The sequence below is a fragment of the Symphalangus syndactylus genome, chromosome 7, assembly GCF_028878055.3.
Source record: "Symphalangus syndactylus isolate Jambi chromosome 7, NHGRI_mSymSyn1-v2.1_pri, whole genome shotgun sequence".
Taxonomy (NCBI): Eukaryota; Metazoa; Chordata; class Mammalia; order Primates; family Hylobatidae; genus Symphalangus; species Symphalangus syndactylus.
This window is the reverse complement of record NC_072429.2, coordinates 94173281-94190313: the sequence shown is the minus strand read 5'-3', so window position 1 is coordinate 94190313 and position 17033 is coordinate 94173281.

The window sequence follows — 17033 nt, the reverse complement described above, 5'->3', positions numbered from 1 at the left end:
AACCTCACTTGTATTTCCCCGGGACCATATAATTGGCATTCGGCCACTGGAATTTAGGTGCAAGTGACCGATACACAGCACCGATATACAGGCCCGACTCCTGTAAAACTTTCCACATGATCCTCCTCCTCTTATGTTATGTCTCTCCTCAGATGCTGGCCAAATGTGGAGGATCTGGTGAAGGATTCCAAGGTTCCAGGAGGTAATAGAACTACTGACTGGAAGAGCCTGGGTTTCTGAATGACTGCATGGAACAGAACCCTCCTCACTCCCAAAGCTCTATAATATACAAATCTCACACAAATCAATAGAAAAAAAGCAGGTACCCAAGGGGAAAATGGACAAACAGCTAACCAAAAGAAGGCATCTAAATGTCACATAAACATATAGAAAGACATGAAACCTACTTAGTTATCAGTAACACACACATTAAAAGGATAAAAATATATAAAAGTCGAATAATATCAAACACTGGCAAAAATGCTGAGCAATGGGAACTCACTGCTGGTAGAAGTGTTCATTGATACAACGACTTTGTAAAAGAGTTTGCCATTATCTAGTAAAAATAAAGGTATAAATGCCCAATGATCCAACAAAATTAAGCCTATATATCCAAGAGGGACTCATGCACATGTACACCAGGATACATACCTGAAAATATACATCTAGAAGCAACCCAAATTGTATTCCATTAATAGTAAACGGATAAACAAATTTTAGAAATAATCTGCAAATGCATTCGATAACTGGTCTTTAATATTGAATAAAAACAAGCCACAAAAAATATATACAGCATTTTTCTGTGCATGTAAATTTCAAGAATAGGTAAAACTAAACTATATCATTTAAGTATACATAAATAAATAGTAAAGAAAGCAAAGAAATCTTTAAGTAAGGATAATGGTTACTTCAAGAAGTGACTAGCAGTTACACAGATGTTTGTTCTATAATAAGTTTTTAAATGGTATCTGTAAATTTCATGCACTTTTTAGTATATGTGATATTTGCAATAAAGATGAGGGGAGAAAAAAATAGAGTTAGGTGATAATCTGTAAGGCAACCAAGCTAAAATTATGAAAACTTAGGGGAAGGAAAAGTGAAAAAGAAATCACCACAATGTAAAGAGAAGAAACTCAATACCAGAGAAAAAGAAGAATCATTATGGAAAAAGAGAAAAAAATTATAGTGTCGTTAATGCCATTCAGAAACAGAGATGATTTTTAAAAAAAATCAACAATAAATAAATTTTGGGTTGGTCACAAATGACAATAATTTCTCTTTGGTTCAACTTCAAAATTCTAACTTTTACAAATCTCTTTTAGAGGCAAAATACACACAACGTAAATTAAGTCAAAGGACAAACAACTCCTGTGAAGGGGAAATATTTAAGCTGAGATCTGAGGGATACGTAGAAATTTACCCAGCGGAGAGTGTTCCAGGCTCAGGGAACAGCAAATGAGAAGGTGCAGAGGTGCAAAAGACCCTGACCCTTGCCAAAAAGTGAAAGGAGACCAGCTTGGCAGAAATGTAATGCCCACCTTCATCTGGAGAGGGCTTCCTGAAGAGGAACGGTGGAAAAAAACCAATTCTGTTGATTGTGAAGATTTTCTCCCATTCTGTGGGTTGTCTGTTTACTCTGCTGACTGTTCCTTTTGCTGTACAGAAGCTCTTTAGTTTAATTAAGTCCTACGTATTTACCTTTGTTTTTGATGATTTTCAAAAGAAGACATACAAATGGACAAAAAACATATGAAAAAATGCTTAACATCACTAATGATCAGGGAAATGCAAATCGAAACCACAATGCCATACCACCTTACTCCCTCAAGAAAGGCCGTAATTGAAAACTCAAAAATAATAAATGTTGACGTGGATGTGGTGAAAAGGGAACACTTCCACACTGTTGGTGGGAATGTAAACTAGTACAATCACTATGGAAAACAGTGTAAAGATTCCTTAAAGAACTAAAAGTAGAGCTACCATTTGATCCAGCGATCCTACTACTGGGTATCTACCCAGAGGAAAAGAAGTCATTATATGAAAAAGATACTTGCACACGAGTGTTTATAGCAGCATAATTCACAATTGCAAAAATATGGAACCAGCCCAAATGCCCATCAATCAACAAGTGGATAAACTGTGAGATATATATATATATATATATATATATATATATACACACACACACACACACGTATATATGTATATATGAGATATATATGTGTCTTATATATACATATATAATATACATATAATATACATATATAATACACATATATATCAAACATACATATATATCACAGTTTCTGTATCCATATATACACATATATGGATATACATATTATCCATATATACATATATGTGTATATATATACATGTATATATATGATATATATGTGTATAATACATATACACACATATATATGATGGAATACTTCTCCGCCATAAATAGGAATGAATTAATGGCATTCACAGCAACGCGGATGGGATTAGAGACTATTATTCTAACTGAGGTAACTCAGGAATGGACAACCAAACTTCATATGTTCTCACTCATAAGTGGGAGCTAAGCTATGAGAATGTAAAGGCATAAGAATGATACAATGGACTTTGGGCACTGGAGGGGAAAAGGGCAGGAAGGGGGTGAGGGATAAAAAGCTACAAATTGGGTTCATTGTATACTGCTTGGGTGATGGGTGCACCAAAATCTCATAAATCCCCACTAAAGAACTGACTCATGTAACCAAACACCACCTGCTCCCCAAAAACCTATCGAAATAAAAAATGTAAAAATTTTTTAATAAAAATAAATAAATACATAAAAGATTATTATTAAAGATTTAAAAAAAAGAAATTCTAGAAACTTGTGCAACAAACAACCCCATCAAAAAGTGGGCGAAGGACATGAACAGACACTTCTCAAAAGAAGACATTTATGCAGCCAAAAAACACATGAAGAAATGCTCATCATCACTGGCCATCAGAGAAATGCAAATCAAAACCACAATGAGATACCATCTCACACCAGTTAGAATGGCCATCATTAAAAAGTCAGGAAACAACAGGTGCTGGAGAGAATGTAGAGAAATAGGAACACTTATACACTGTTGGTGGGACTGTAAACTGGTTCAACCATTGTGGAAGTCAGTGTGGCGATTCCTCAGGGATCTCGAACTAGAAATACCATTTGACCCAGCCATCCCATTACTGGGTATACCCAAAGGACTATAAATCATGCTGCTATAAAGACACATGCACACGTATGTTTATTGCAGCACTATTCACAATAGCAAAGACTTGGAACCAACTCAAATGTCCAAAAACGATAGACTGGATTAAGAAAATGTGGCACATATACACCATGGAATACTATTCAGCCATAAAAAATGATGACTTCATCACTGGCCATCAGAGAAATGCAAATCAAAACCACAGTGAGATACCATCTCACACCGGTTAGAATGGCCATTATTAAAAAATCAGGAAACAACAGGTGCTGGAGAGGATGTGGAGAAATAGGAACACTTTTACACTGTTGGTGGGACTGTAAACTAGTTCAACCATTGTGGAAGTCAGTGTGGCGATTCCTCAGGGATCTAGAACTAGAAATACCATTTGACCCAGTCATCCCATTACTGGGTATATACCCAAAGGACTATAAATCATGCTGCTATAAAGACACATGCACACGTATGTTTATTGCGGCACTATTCACAATAGCAAAGACTTGGAACCGACCCAGATGTCCAACAACGATAGACTGGATTAAGAAAATGTGGCACATATACACCATGGAATACTATGCAGCCATAAAAAATGATGAGTTCATGTCCTTTGTAGGGACATGGATGAAACTGGAAAACATCATTCTCAGTAAACTATTGCAAGGACAAAAAACCAAACACCGCATGTTCTCACTCATAGGTGGGAATTGAACAGTGAGAACTCATGGACACAGGAAGGGGAACATCACACTCTGGGGACTGTTGTGGGGTTGGGGGAGGGGGGAGGGACAGCATTAGGAGATATACCTAATGCTCAATGACGAGTTAATGGGTGCAGGAAATCAACATGGCACATGGATACATATGTAACAAACCTGCACATTGTGCACATGTACCCTAAAACCTAAAGTATAATAATAATAAAAAATAAAAAATAAAATAAAATAAAAAATAAAAAAATGATGAGTTCATGTCCTTTGTAGGGACATGGATGAAGCTGGAAACCATCATTCTCAGCAAACTCTCGCAAGGACAAAAAACCAAACACCGCATGTTCTCACTCATAGGTGGGAATTGAACAATGAGAACACATGGACACAGGAAGGGGAACATCACACTCCGGGGACTGTTGTGGGGTAGGGGGAGGGGTGAGGGATAGTATTAGGAGATATATCTAATGCTAAATGACGAGTTAATGGGTGCAGCACACCAATATGGCACATATGTATCCACATATGTAACAAACCTGCACATTGTGCACACGTACCCTAAAACTTAAAGTATAATAATAATAAAATTTAAAAAAAAAGATTACTGGTTGGGTCTCCATGTTATCACCTCTGATAACTGCCACTTCCTCCCCACAGAGAGTTTTAAGGTGAACAGGAAATTTGCATTCATAGAGAAAAAAGTACAATGCTGGACACTAAATTTATTCTACCAAGATGTTTAATCTCTGATTTCTATGTTGCTGTAAACTTCATACATAGTCAAGTAGCACTGAAAAGAAGGAAGAAATTGAAACGAGACAAAGGACATAATAAATTCTTTCCCTTGACTCTGAGTTTAATGCTGAACAACTCTAAAAGCTATTGGTAGGATTTGGGTGTTCCCGAACCTGCAAGTCCTATGACTACTGGGAGAGTTAGCGGGTTCCGTCAGAACTGAAGTTACCCTTTTCCAACTGCAATGTCTGTAGTATTTCCAATAAGGTGTTCAGGATTCAAGGCAATCCTTTTCCAAACGGGAGCAGACAGATTTTCGAGGTGTGATCTACTTACCCTCCTTATTGAAGAAGAAGAAAAAAAAAAAACCCAAAAAACAAAAACAAAAAAGCCTGACTCTTTATATTTACCTAAATTAATAAATTGTATTCTTGTTGACAATAGCTTTGAAGTAAATACGCACCCTGTGCTTTGAAAGTATACTCTGTCTCCCTGCTTTATTTTCATATACAATACATATATTATTTCAGATATACATTCAAAAGGACAGCTATGTACTGGTACTTTTAAAGAAATTATATATTTTCTGGTGCCAGAGCACACAGACGGTCCATTTACCACTTCAGGGAACTTGCCACTATTTTTTAAGCAGTAAAAGTTTCATTTTCTCACTTTTTTTTTCCACTTCCTATTCTCTTTCATGATATTCACTAATACTTTGAAATTATCCAGACATTTTGGAAGCCATTAAAAGTATAGAAAATTTCTGTTCTCTATAGAATGTAGATCTTATATTTGTTTTTAAACCAAACAGGTGTGTTGAAAAAGGAGGCACAGGGATTTACACTTCTACAGTAACACGGCCTTCAGTTCAAAGGCAGGCACACCAATGTCTAATCACTTCAACCAATCACTTTCACATAGGAAGTCAAGGCCTGTTGGTTAACTGATTCATTAGTTAGTTAATGTAACAAGTTCAGCTTGCCTCCTTTCTTTGAGCCCCAAAATTTCAATGGAAATTAGAAAAATATAAATAATCCAGAGACTCTTAGATAGCAGGGACACAATTATCCCATAAAAAATGTAGAATGTCATATTTTGTAAAAATTCTGTGTGAAGTAGTCGAAGATGCTTTTTCAGAACCCCAGATACTCTCTCAAGTTCATTGTATAAAATGCTTAACAATGCTTCATCAAGAACTTATATAAAATATAAAATCTGGGGAAATACCATTCTGGTCATAGGCCCTGGCAAAGATTTCATGATGAAGCAATTGCAACAACAACAAAAAAAAAATTGACAAATGGGACCTAATCAAGCTAAAGCACTTCTGCACAGTAAAAGAAATTATCAACACAGTAAACAGACAACCTCCAGAATGGGAGAAAATATTTGCAAACTATGTATCAAGAGGTATAATATCCAGAATCTATACAGAATTTCAACAAACCAACAAACAGAAAACAAGCAACCCCATTAAAAAAAATGGTCAAAGATCATGAACAGACACTTCTCAAAAGAAGACATACACATAGCCAATGAGCATGTGGAAAAATGTTCCACATTACTAATCATGAAATAAATGCAAATCAAGACCACAAGGAGATATTGTCTCACACCAATCAGAATGGCTATTGTTAAAAAGTCAAAAAGCAACAAGTGCTGGCAAGGTTGAGGAGAAAAGGGAACATGTATTCACTGCTGGTGGGAATGTAAATTTGTTCAATCATTGTTGAAGGGAGTTTGGAGATTTTTCAAACAACTGAAAACAGAACTACCATTCAACCCAACAATCCCATTACTGCATATATATCTAAAGAAATAGAAATCATTCCAACATAAAGATATGTGCATGCATATGTTCACTGCAGCACTATTCACAATAGCAAAGACATGGAATCAACCTAAATGTCCATCAATGGTGGACTGATAAAGAAAATGTGGCATATATACACCATGGAATACCACACAGCCATTAAAAAGAATGAGATCATGTTCTTTGGAATACCATGGATGGAACTGAAGGCCATTATCCTAATTGAATTAACACATGAACAGAAAACAAAATACTGCATGTTCTCACTTATGGAGTTAAACATTGAATACACATGGATACGAAGAGAACAATAGACACCAGGGCCTACTTGAGAGAGGAAGATGGGAGGAGGATGAGAATTGAAAAACTACCTATTGGGTACTATGCTTATTACCTGGGTGATGAAATAATCTGTACATCAAATCCCCAAAACACACAATCTACCCATGTAACAAATCTGCACATGCACCCCCAACCCAAAATAAAAGTTAGAAAGAATAAAAATAAAATATATATGTGTGATTGATCCATGTCTACTTATGAATGTATCTACACCCAGATTTCTAGAAATACATACACAACACAACAGTTCCAAAAGATTACAGGAAAACAGGAAGATATTTATGCTTCAGAAACAAGATTTAATAAACATCTATTTGGCAACTATTATTTTTCAGTCATGGTCTGGCTAGTGAGGACACTACACTGAATAAGTCAGACATAATACCTGCCTTCATAGAGCAAGAAGCAGATAATAAAAAGTATGAAGAGAGTAACAAGGATGAGAAGGGCTAAAAATGCACCAGGGACAAGATAGTAAGGGCAGAACAACTCTTCTTGTTTTCAATAACACTGTGTCTCATAAAATGACAGCAAGGATTATAATCATAAATTAGAAATTCATTATAAAAATAGTTGAGCTCTCATAAGTGGTTGGTGCTTTAAAAAGTGGTAAAATGGAAACTAAGATTTACCTTACTGCATAATCCTTGAATCCCTCATGGTCATTGTTGCTGAAAAGGAAAACAAGAAAAGAACAGTAATGAGATGAAGGAATGGATGGCTAATTGCTTGAATTGATTGATTGGTTGATCTTGTCAAGGTGGAGTGAACTACACAGATGATATGAAAAACCTTTTGAGTATCTAGTTACCAACTAAAAATAATTACCTCATCCTAGGTCAGCATTTGATTGGGTTCCAACTGGATGGCAATTTAATTATTCTAAGTCTCATCATACAACATCCTGCCAACAAATACTTAGATGCTATTCATACTTACACCAAGGCTTTAGTCCAAACATATTTCCCTTTTGTTCCTCTGTGGTCCTTTTACATATGTTGCTTCTTTACTAACATTTTGCTTTATCTAGGGATATCAACTTGAGAATAAATATATGTATATATTTTATTTTGTCTCCATATTTTTAGGAAACAGGTGGATTTTTGTTACATTGATAAGTTCTTTAGCGTTGATTTCTGAGATTTTGGTGCACCCATCACTGAAGCAGTGTACGCTATACCCAATGTCTAGTCTTTTATCCCTCACTCCACTCCCATTCTTCCCCCTGAATCCCCAGAGTCCATTATCTCATTCTTATGCCTTTGCACCCTCATAGCTTAGCTCCCACTTATAAGTAAGAAATACCACCAACATGGCACATGTATACATATGGAACAAACCAGCACGTTGTGCACATGTACCCTAAAACTTAAAGTATAATAAAAAAAATACAATATTTGGTTTTCCATTCCTGGGTTACTTCACTTCAAAAAATGTTCTCCTGGGCCAGTCGCGGTGGCTCACACCTATAATCCCAGCACTTTGGGAGGCCGAGGTGGGTGGATCACCCGAGGTCAGAAGTTCGAGACCAGCCTGGCCAACGTGGTGAAACCCTGAGTCTACTAAAAATACAAAATTAGCCAGGCGTGGTGGCACGCACCTGTAATCCCAGCTACTCAGGAGGCTGAGGCAGGAGAATCACTTGAACCTGGGAGGCGGAGGTTGCAGTGAGACAAGATCGTGCCATTGCGCTCCAGCCTGGGCAACAGAGCAAGACTCCATCAAAAAAAGAGAAGAAAAGGGAAGAAAGAAGGGAAGAAGGGAGGAAGGGAGGGAAGGAAGGGGAGAGAGAGAGAGATAGAGAAAGAAAGGAAGGAAAAGAAAGGAAAGAAAGGATGATCTCCAACTCCATCCAAGTTGCTGCAAATGCCATTATTTGATTCCTTTTTTATGGCAATATTTTTGGGCAGAAACACTGTTACTTGGATTGTCCGGTGACTAAAGAACATTCTGTCAACAACAAAAATTAACTCATGATTAACATCAACCATAATAACATATTGTAACAAATTCCTCACAAACTGATAGCAAAAAAATGTATTTATTATATTCAACAAATTCTACTCTTTGTGAAATCTGGGCAATTCAGTAGTCATTCAAAGGCCAAAGTAGGAGAAAACTCAGATAGTTCATCTAATTAAGTTTAAAAAGCATGATCTTCAATTCTCTGCTAGAACTTCCCCCTTTCTCTTCCTTCGGCCAATACAGCCAGATTAGGCAAGAGTGGGTTTGGTCTACCCATCAGTCCTGAGTACACAAAGGGGAGACAAAGCATGAAATATTTACAACTGGGAAATATTTGCATTAGTGCAAATTGAGGGGCTTAGTACAGTCATAGACTTAGGATAAGAAGTCCTCTCTTAAAAGAATCCTCAAATTTTCTCAAAACTATTCTTTCTTACCTCGGACAAAGCCCATCACTTAATCATGACGTATCTGAAGAGGTAAAGCCTAGCTATGCTATCTAAAATAACAGCCACTAACCACATGTGGCTATTAAAGTTAAAATTAATTAAAATTAAATAAAATTTAGAATTGTTATCCAGACACACTATCCACATTTCAAGTATTCAGTAGCCACATGTCATTAATGACCACAGTCTCAGGCAGCACAGAAGTTCATTTCCAACATCTCAGAACATTCTACAGACAGAATTGCAGAGCCTTCCTAGAAAGTTCTTCTCTTTACTTGGAAAAGAGGAATTGAGTCTTGAACAAATCCTGTTGGATGTAAAAAATATTATATTTGCTTCCCTGTAATTATCGCCAGCCCTCAGGATACATCCTCACCCTGGAAACTACTGTGTTAATGTCAGTTATTCCCTTCTCTTTGTCTTTCATTTCAAATTTATCTGCTTGGACTGCCCAGTCCCACTTCTTTGAGTTTTACATCTCAAACACTTTACCACTATCCTTAGGCCAGGCTCAGACCTGCCTCCCAGACTTACCTACACTTTCTATCAGATCAGCCTGGTTCTTGTTATATTTTCTCATCACAACAATACATTTTTACATTTTGAAAGGTTCTTCCTATGGAACTCAGTACACACCCATCCAGAGAAAAAGGTAGAAAGCAGACCTTTCTTTAGAAAAATAGAATTAATTAAGCCATTTCAGATCAAGTGTTTTTCAGAGTTCTCTCCTCTTCATCAACTGTATCTACCCCAAATATCAAGTGAATAGTTAGTCCTAATATCTCAACCTAATGAGAGATACATTCATGATTACATGAAAGTCAAACTTTTCCGTTAAGTTTCTTGACCTTGACATAAAGAGAATGTTAGAACTAAATTTCAGATTGTGTTCTTCTGGGCAAAGGTTTCTCTTATTCAAATATACCTTTTGAAGCCAGTCGAAAGGACTTGCTGATAAACGTTTCAACACCACACTTTATTACAACAAGTTATTTCTGTTGTTTACTGCGTGGTTGGACCTTGATGAAAAGCAGATCTTCACCAGTGCATTTTTGTGCAAATTCCTTACCTTTCTGTTTACAAAAGAAAGTGAAGACCTTTCAGGGCTATTTGTCACCATGCCCTAGTAGCCAACAATGCACATTGTCAACTGCTTAAGGTTTCACTTCCTAATTAACTTTCCTAGAAGCATAAGAACTATCTGAAAACACAAAGCTCTCCCATTAACCTTCCTTCATTCCACTCCACTCAGTCCTGGATGCATGATGAGTGTGTTGAACAATGAAGTCCTCCAGTGGGGTAGGAACCATCCTACACGCAAAGAGAGTAATCTGAGAAAGCTTTCTGCAGAACAAATTAGTTATCTACTTCAGTTAGAACCTTTTTAAAGGATTACGACATTAAGACAGTCCTGCCCCAAACCCATGTATGAATGTTAAAGTTATTCTCAAACATATTTATTTCCTTCATTCCCAAAATGAGATTCATTTTCACTTAATCACTAACAATATTTCCCAGCCCTTAGCTGAGAGATTCCACATCACACATGCACACAAAATCCCAATGTATTAGTGATGGGGAACTTTAAATACAGTCATTATTAAAATAAGTGGAATTTTATTTTAAATCCTTGTTTGATTAGTCATTTGTAATAAAATGCACTCCACTAGAGAATTAAATAACTACTTGAGTATCCTACAATTATTGTGCTACCGTTCATTTTAATTGAAGAAAATTATTTTGGCAAAATTTTTGGGTTACGTTTTTAAAAAATGTAATACTGCAATCATTTTACTTTGTCACAGATGCAGGGATTGTTTTGCCCATTTTATACAAAAAGGAAATAAGGAACAGAAAAGTAAAGTCACAAACCTCACATTGCACAATCTGCCAGCAAGGAAATCAAGAGCACACTGACTCGAAATAAGGTACATGTGTTTTAAAGGAAATCTCTTATCCTCGCCATGTCAGCATACTCTACCCATCTTAGAGAAGAAACTCAGACAGTTTCCTAAGCAGCAAGTTGTTATTCATCTCAGAATATTCCTAAATCTTTGCAATACTTTTTTTTTTGTTGTTGTTGTTGTTGACAGGGAGTCTTGCCTTATCGCCCAGAGTGTAGTGGCACCATCTGGGCTCACTGCAACTCAGCCTCCTGGGTTCAAGAGATTCTCCTGCCTCAGCCTTCCAAGTACCTGGGATTACAGGCGCCTGCCACTATACCCAGCTAATTTTTGTGTTTTAGTAGAGATGGGGTTTCACTACGTAGGTCAAGCTGGTCTTGAACTCCTGACCCCAGATGATCCACCAACCTTGGCCTCCCAAAGTGCTGGGATTACAGGTGTGAGCCACCACACCCGGCCAATCTTTGCAATACTTTTATAGCAACTAGAAATAGTGAGAGAAGAGTAAGCATGATATATCTGGCATTTCTTAATGCATGATTCTGACTTCTTTCTTGTAAGACCACTCATTTTTACAACTCTGCCTTTTCTCTAGACCATATTCAGTCAACATTATTAAGCAGATAAGGTATCTCAGGATACATTTCCAAAGCCATGATATCCCCAACTCAATTGGGCTGGTACACAAACCACCATTGATTACACAAACATCTGGTTTCCACTCCTAAAATTCCTTTTGCATAGAAGGTAAAAAATTCAGGTAACTTCACTAGTTCTTCCAAATAATCTCTTATATCTACCAAAGAGAAAAGTGGTGAGGGGATCCTGAGTTTGGTAGATGAAAGCAGCTGGAAGAACTGAAGGCAATGCATATAAATTCCAGTAGGGAGTGATTGTCACTGGGTCTTATTGCCACGTGGTCATAAGGAAAACCCCAGTTGAAGTCCAGAAGAGCTAATCTCCCTCCTAGGACTCAACCATTGTGGAAGTCAGTGTGGCCATTCCTCAGGGATCTAGAACTAGAAATACCATTTGACCCAGCCATCCCATTACTGGGTATATACCCAAAGGATTATAAATCATGCTGCTATAAAGACACATGCACACATATGTTTATTGCAGCACTATTCACAATAGCAAAGACTTGGAACCAACCCAAATGTCCAACAACGATAGACTGGATTAAGAAAATGTGGCACATATACACCGTGGAATACTATGCAGCCATAAAAAATGATGAGTTCATGTCCTTTGTAGGGACATGGATGAAACTGGAAATCATCATTCTCAGTAAACTATCGCAAGGACAAAAAACCAAACACCACATGTTCTCACTCATAGGTGGGAATTGAACAATGAGAACACGTGGACACAGGAAGGGGAACATCACACTCCGGGGACTGTTGTGGGGTGGGGGGAGGGGGGAGGGATAGCATTAGGAGATATACCTAATGCTAAATGACGAGTTAATGGGTGAAGCACACCATCATGGCACATGTATACATAACAAACCTGCACATTGTGCACATGTACCCTAAAACTTAAAGTATAATAATAAAAAATAAAAAAGAAATGCCTGTCTTAGTAAAGCTCCTGGGGACCAGTGGCTGGGATCAGCACACAAAGCCTTTTCTGAGACAGCTCTTCTTTGGCAATTACTTATCCACTGAGTAGGAAATTTAAGAGCAAAGGTAAAATGAGTTAAGAAAACCCAGAAAGAACATTCTGATCTTGAAAGCAAATGAACATGGTCTCTTCATTAAAGGATATTTAGAAAGGCTGGCTGCATCTAAGTGCTGCCTGCTTGCTGCTCAAACACAGCAGCCATTTGTACAGTGGAAGAGTCAATGACACTAATAATTTGTAATTCTTGTACAAGCAATCTGAGCACTTGCCAGGTCAGCTTAAGTTGACTGTGACCAGGTTAAAAAGAAAAAAGGACTTTCAAGGAGCATCAAGAACAAACTAGCCTGCTGCATATGAGAATCTGAACCATTATTTATGTAAACATTCTCATGCAGAATAGTGGCACTGATTTCTTACTTGAGGCCTTGCCTAGCTAAATATATAAGAAAACAGGAAGTCCCACCTGAACCACATGTTATTCCAACCTATACACATTGCCAAGATGTAAAGAGATAACCATGTGTAAAATTGTTGTGCAGAGCCTTGAACTAACCAACAAGCAAAGGGAAAGGAAGATGAAATAATTTAGAATCACGTGGCTGATTAAATAATTGCCAAAATAAAGTTTGCTTTCCAACATCAAACTCTTCTTCCCGATGGAAGTGCAGTTTGGACTGTAAGTTTCACTCTCAGATGTTCTTTTCTGCAGATCTGAAGCAGGTGAAGAGTTACTTAAAGTAAGTAACTAATTAGTTACTTACTTAATTAAACGAGTAATTAAACGAGAGAGAAGGTCCCATGTGCTAAATCTGTGTGCAGCAAGGGGAGGAAGGCAGCCTCTTTTCAGTGACAGTGGCATATGTTCTGTGTCAGAGACCAGGGACAAACCAGGTTGGCGAATGCGAGGAGGAACCAGAATGCAGATGAGTTGAGGCATGGTGGGCAGGCCACTGAGCCCTTAATAGACCTGCCAATGAGAAGGCCTTGAGAATATTCAGAGGAAGGCAGGAATCCCAAGTGCAAACATAAGGTTAAGTTTGAAGCCAATGGCGATCTGATCTTGTACAACATGAAGGGATCAGGCACCAATTTTCCCTGAATGATTTGCTGCTGTGTCCATGAGCGTCTGTGAACCCAATTTAGAACCCATAGCTCTTTTTAAGAGAAACAAACTAATAACTGATTATCAGTTTACCTGTAGAAACGATGTTGTCCACTACCAAGTGGGAGACAGAAAAGAGGTAGAATCAAAATAGTGACTTCTGAGGTCAAGTAAAAATTTCATGTGCTAGTATACACTGTTAATATACATAACATCTTTTTCCCCCCAGGAGCAACATAGATATATATCAGCTCACATAAATTAATAACCACATCCTCACATTTTACATAAAAATCATGATGGAGAAAGAAAAGGTTAAGGGTATTAGGCTATGGAGTTTTGGAATTTTTCAAGATATGAATATTTGCCCTTCACTATAATTTATAACTGCTTTTTACAAAAAGGACTCTATGTGACAAAATGTAAGTGGTGATTCTGAAATGTTGAATAGAAACAACTGCAGGTTTTATGCAGGTGAACAATAACAGAATTGTGTTGCTAGACAGGGAAAGGAGGGGAGAACAAAAAGCAGACAGAACATGATAATGGTGTCAAAGGTGCAAAGAAGAAAGACAAAATGTAAACATGTTATTAGTCACTGCTACTTTAGGCATTCTGCTAAAATCACTTTGGAACTATTATATTTTAAAAATCACAAACTGTCATATCCCCACTGAAAAGTTTACCCATTTTAGTATTTCCTTCTTGTAACATTGATCACCCTTTATTATATTTGCATGCTTAATGCCTCTCTTTGTAGGTAGGTGCTGTGCTCTCTGAGGTCAGGTTCCTCGTTGACTTTGCTCACAATTATATTTCTGAAGTCTGGCACTTTGACACTGGAAGTGCTAAATAAATATTTTAGGGATGGGGAGGGAGGGAGGAAGGTAGAGGAAGGAAAAAAGTGAGAGGAAAGGAAAGAAAGAAGGAGGAGATGAAGAAATTACATGTAATTTTAAGTAATAATCAAGGTACTTAATGTCTAAATAGTGTAACTTGATCTGAATAGAGTTATTTGTAAATGATTTGAGCGAGCTTCAACAATTTGTATCCCCAGGGTTATGGACACATACATAAGAATTTAGATAGTAGGATGTAAAATACATTGTAAAACTTTCAAAAAATAAGAATTCATAGGGGATGCCAACTTCCCATAAGTAAGATTGATTGATTGATTGATTGATTGATTGATTTTTGACTTTTAGGTCCAGAGGGTACATGTACAGGTTTGTTTGTTACATGGGTGAACTGCATGTCACTAAGGTTTGGTGTACAAATAATCCTGTCACACAGGTGGTGAGCATAGTACCTGATAGTTTTTAAACCCATAACTTCTTCTCACCCTCCCACCTCAAGTGCCTATTGTTTCCATCTTTGTGTCCATGGGTATTAAATTTAGCTCCCACTAACAAGTGAAAATATTCAGTATTTGGTTTTCTGTTCCTGCATTAATTTGCTTAGGAAAATGCCTTCTACCTGCATCCATGTTGCTGCAGAGGACATGATCTCATTCTTTTTAACAGCTGTGTAGTATTCCATGTTGTATATGTACCACATGTTCTTCATCCAGTCCACTGTTCATAGGCATCTAGGTTAATTCCATGTCTTTGCTCTTGTGAATATGTGCTATGTATTCACTGTGCTATGATGAACATATGCATGCATGTATCTTCATGGTAGAATGATTTATATTCTTTCTGGTATACACCCAGTAATGGGATTGCTGGGTCTAATGGTAGTTCTGTTTCCAGTTCTTTGAAAAATCTCCAAACTGCCTTCAATAGTGGCTGAACTAATTTACATTCCATTCCTACCAGCAGTGTATAAGTGTTCCCTTTTCTCCACAGCCTCACTAGTATCTGTTATTTTTTGACTTTGTAAAAATAGCCATTCTGACTGGTGTAAGATGATCTCTCATTGTGGTTTTGATTTGCATTTCTTTAGTGATTAGTGATGTGGGGGATTTTTTCGCATGCTTGTTGGTTGTGTGTATGTCTTCTTTTGAGAAGTGCCTATTCACGTCCTTTGCCCTTTTTTAAATGTGGTGGGTTGTTTTTTGCTTCTCGAATCATTTAAGTTCCTTATAGATTTGGTATATTAGATGTTTGTTGGATGCACAGTTTGTGAATATTTTCTCTCATTCTGCAGGTTGTCTGTTTACTGGGTTGATAGTTTCTTTTGCTGTGCAGAAGCTCTTTAGTTTACGTCCTATTTGTCAATTTTTGGTTTTGTTGCAATTGTTTTTGGGGACTTAGCCATAAATTCTATGCCAAAGCCAATGTCCAGAATAGTATTTCCTAGGTTTTCTTCTAGGGTTTTTATAGTTTTAGGTTTTACATTGCAGTCTTTAATCTATCTTAAGTTGATTTTTGTATATGGTGAAAGAAATGGGTCCAGTTTCAATCTTCTACATATGGCTAGCCAGTTATCCCAGCACCATTTATTGAATAGAGAGTCCCCTTTCCCATTACTGATTTTTGTCAACTTTGTCAAAGATTAAATGGCTGTAGGTGTGCAGCTTTATTTCTGTGTTCTCTGTTATGTTCCATTGGTCTATGTGCCTGTTTTTGTACCAGTGTCATGCTGTTTTGGTTACCATAGCCTTGTAGTATAGTTTGAAATCAGGTAATGTGATACCACCTGCTTTGTTTTTGTTTTTTGCTTGGGATTGCTTTGGCTATTTGGGCTCTTTTTTGATTCCATATGAATTTTAGAATAGTTTTTTCTAATTCTGTGAAAAATGTCCTTGGCAGTTTGATAGAAATAGCATTGAATCTGTGAATTGCTTTGGGAGGTGTAGCCATTTTAATAATATTGACTCTTCCTATCCATGAGCATGGAATGTTTTTCCATTTGTTTGTGTAATTTCTGATTTCTTTCAGCTGTGTTTTATAAATTTTGTTGTAGATATCTTTCACTTCCTTGGTTAGCTGTATTCCCAGGTATTTTATTCTTTTTGCAGCTATTGTAAATGGGACTGTGTTCTTGATTTGGCTATCAGCTTGTACTTTATTGGTGTATACAAATGCGACTGATTTTTGTACACTGATTTTGTATCCTGAAACTTTTCTAAAGTTGTTTATCAGTTCTAGAAGCTTTTTTTGGCAGAGTCTATGGGGTTTTCCAGGTATAGAATCATATTGTCTGTGAAGATAGTATG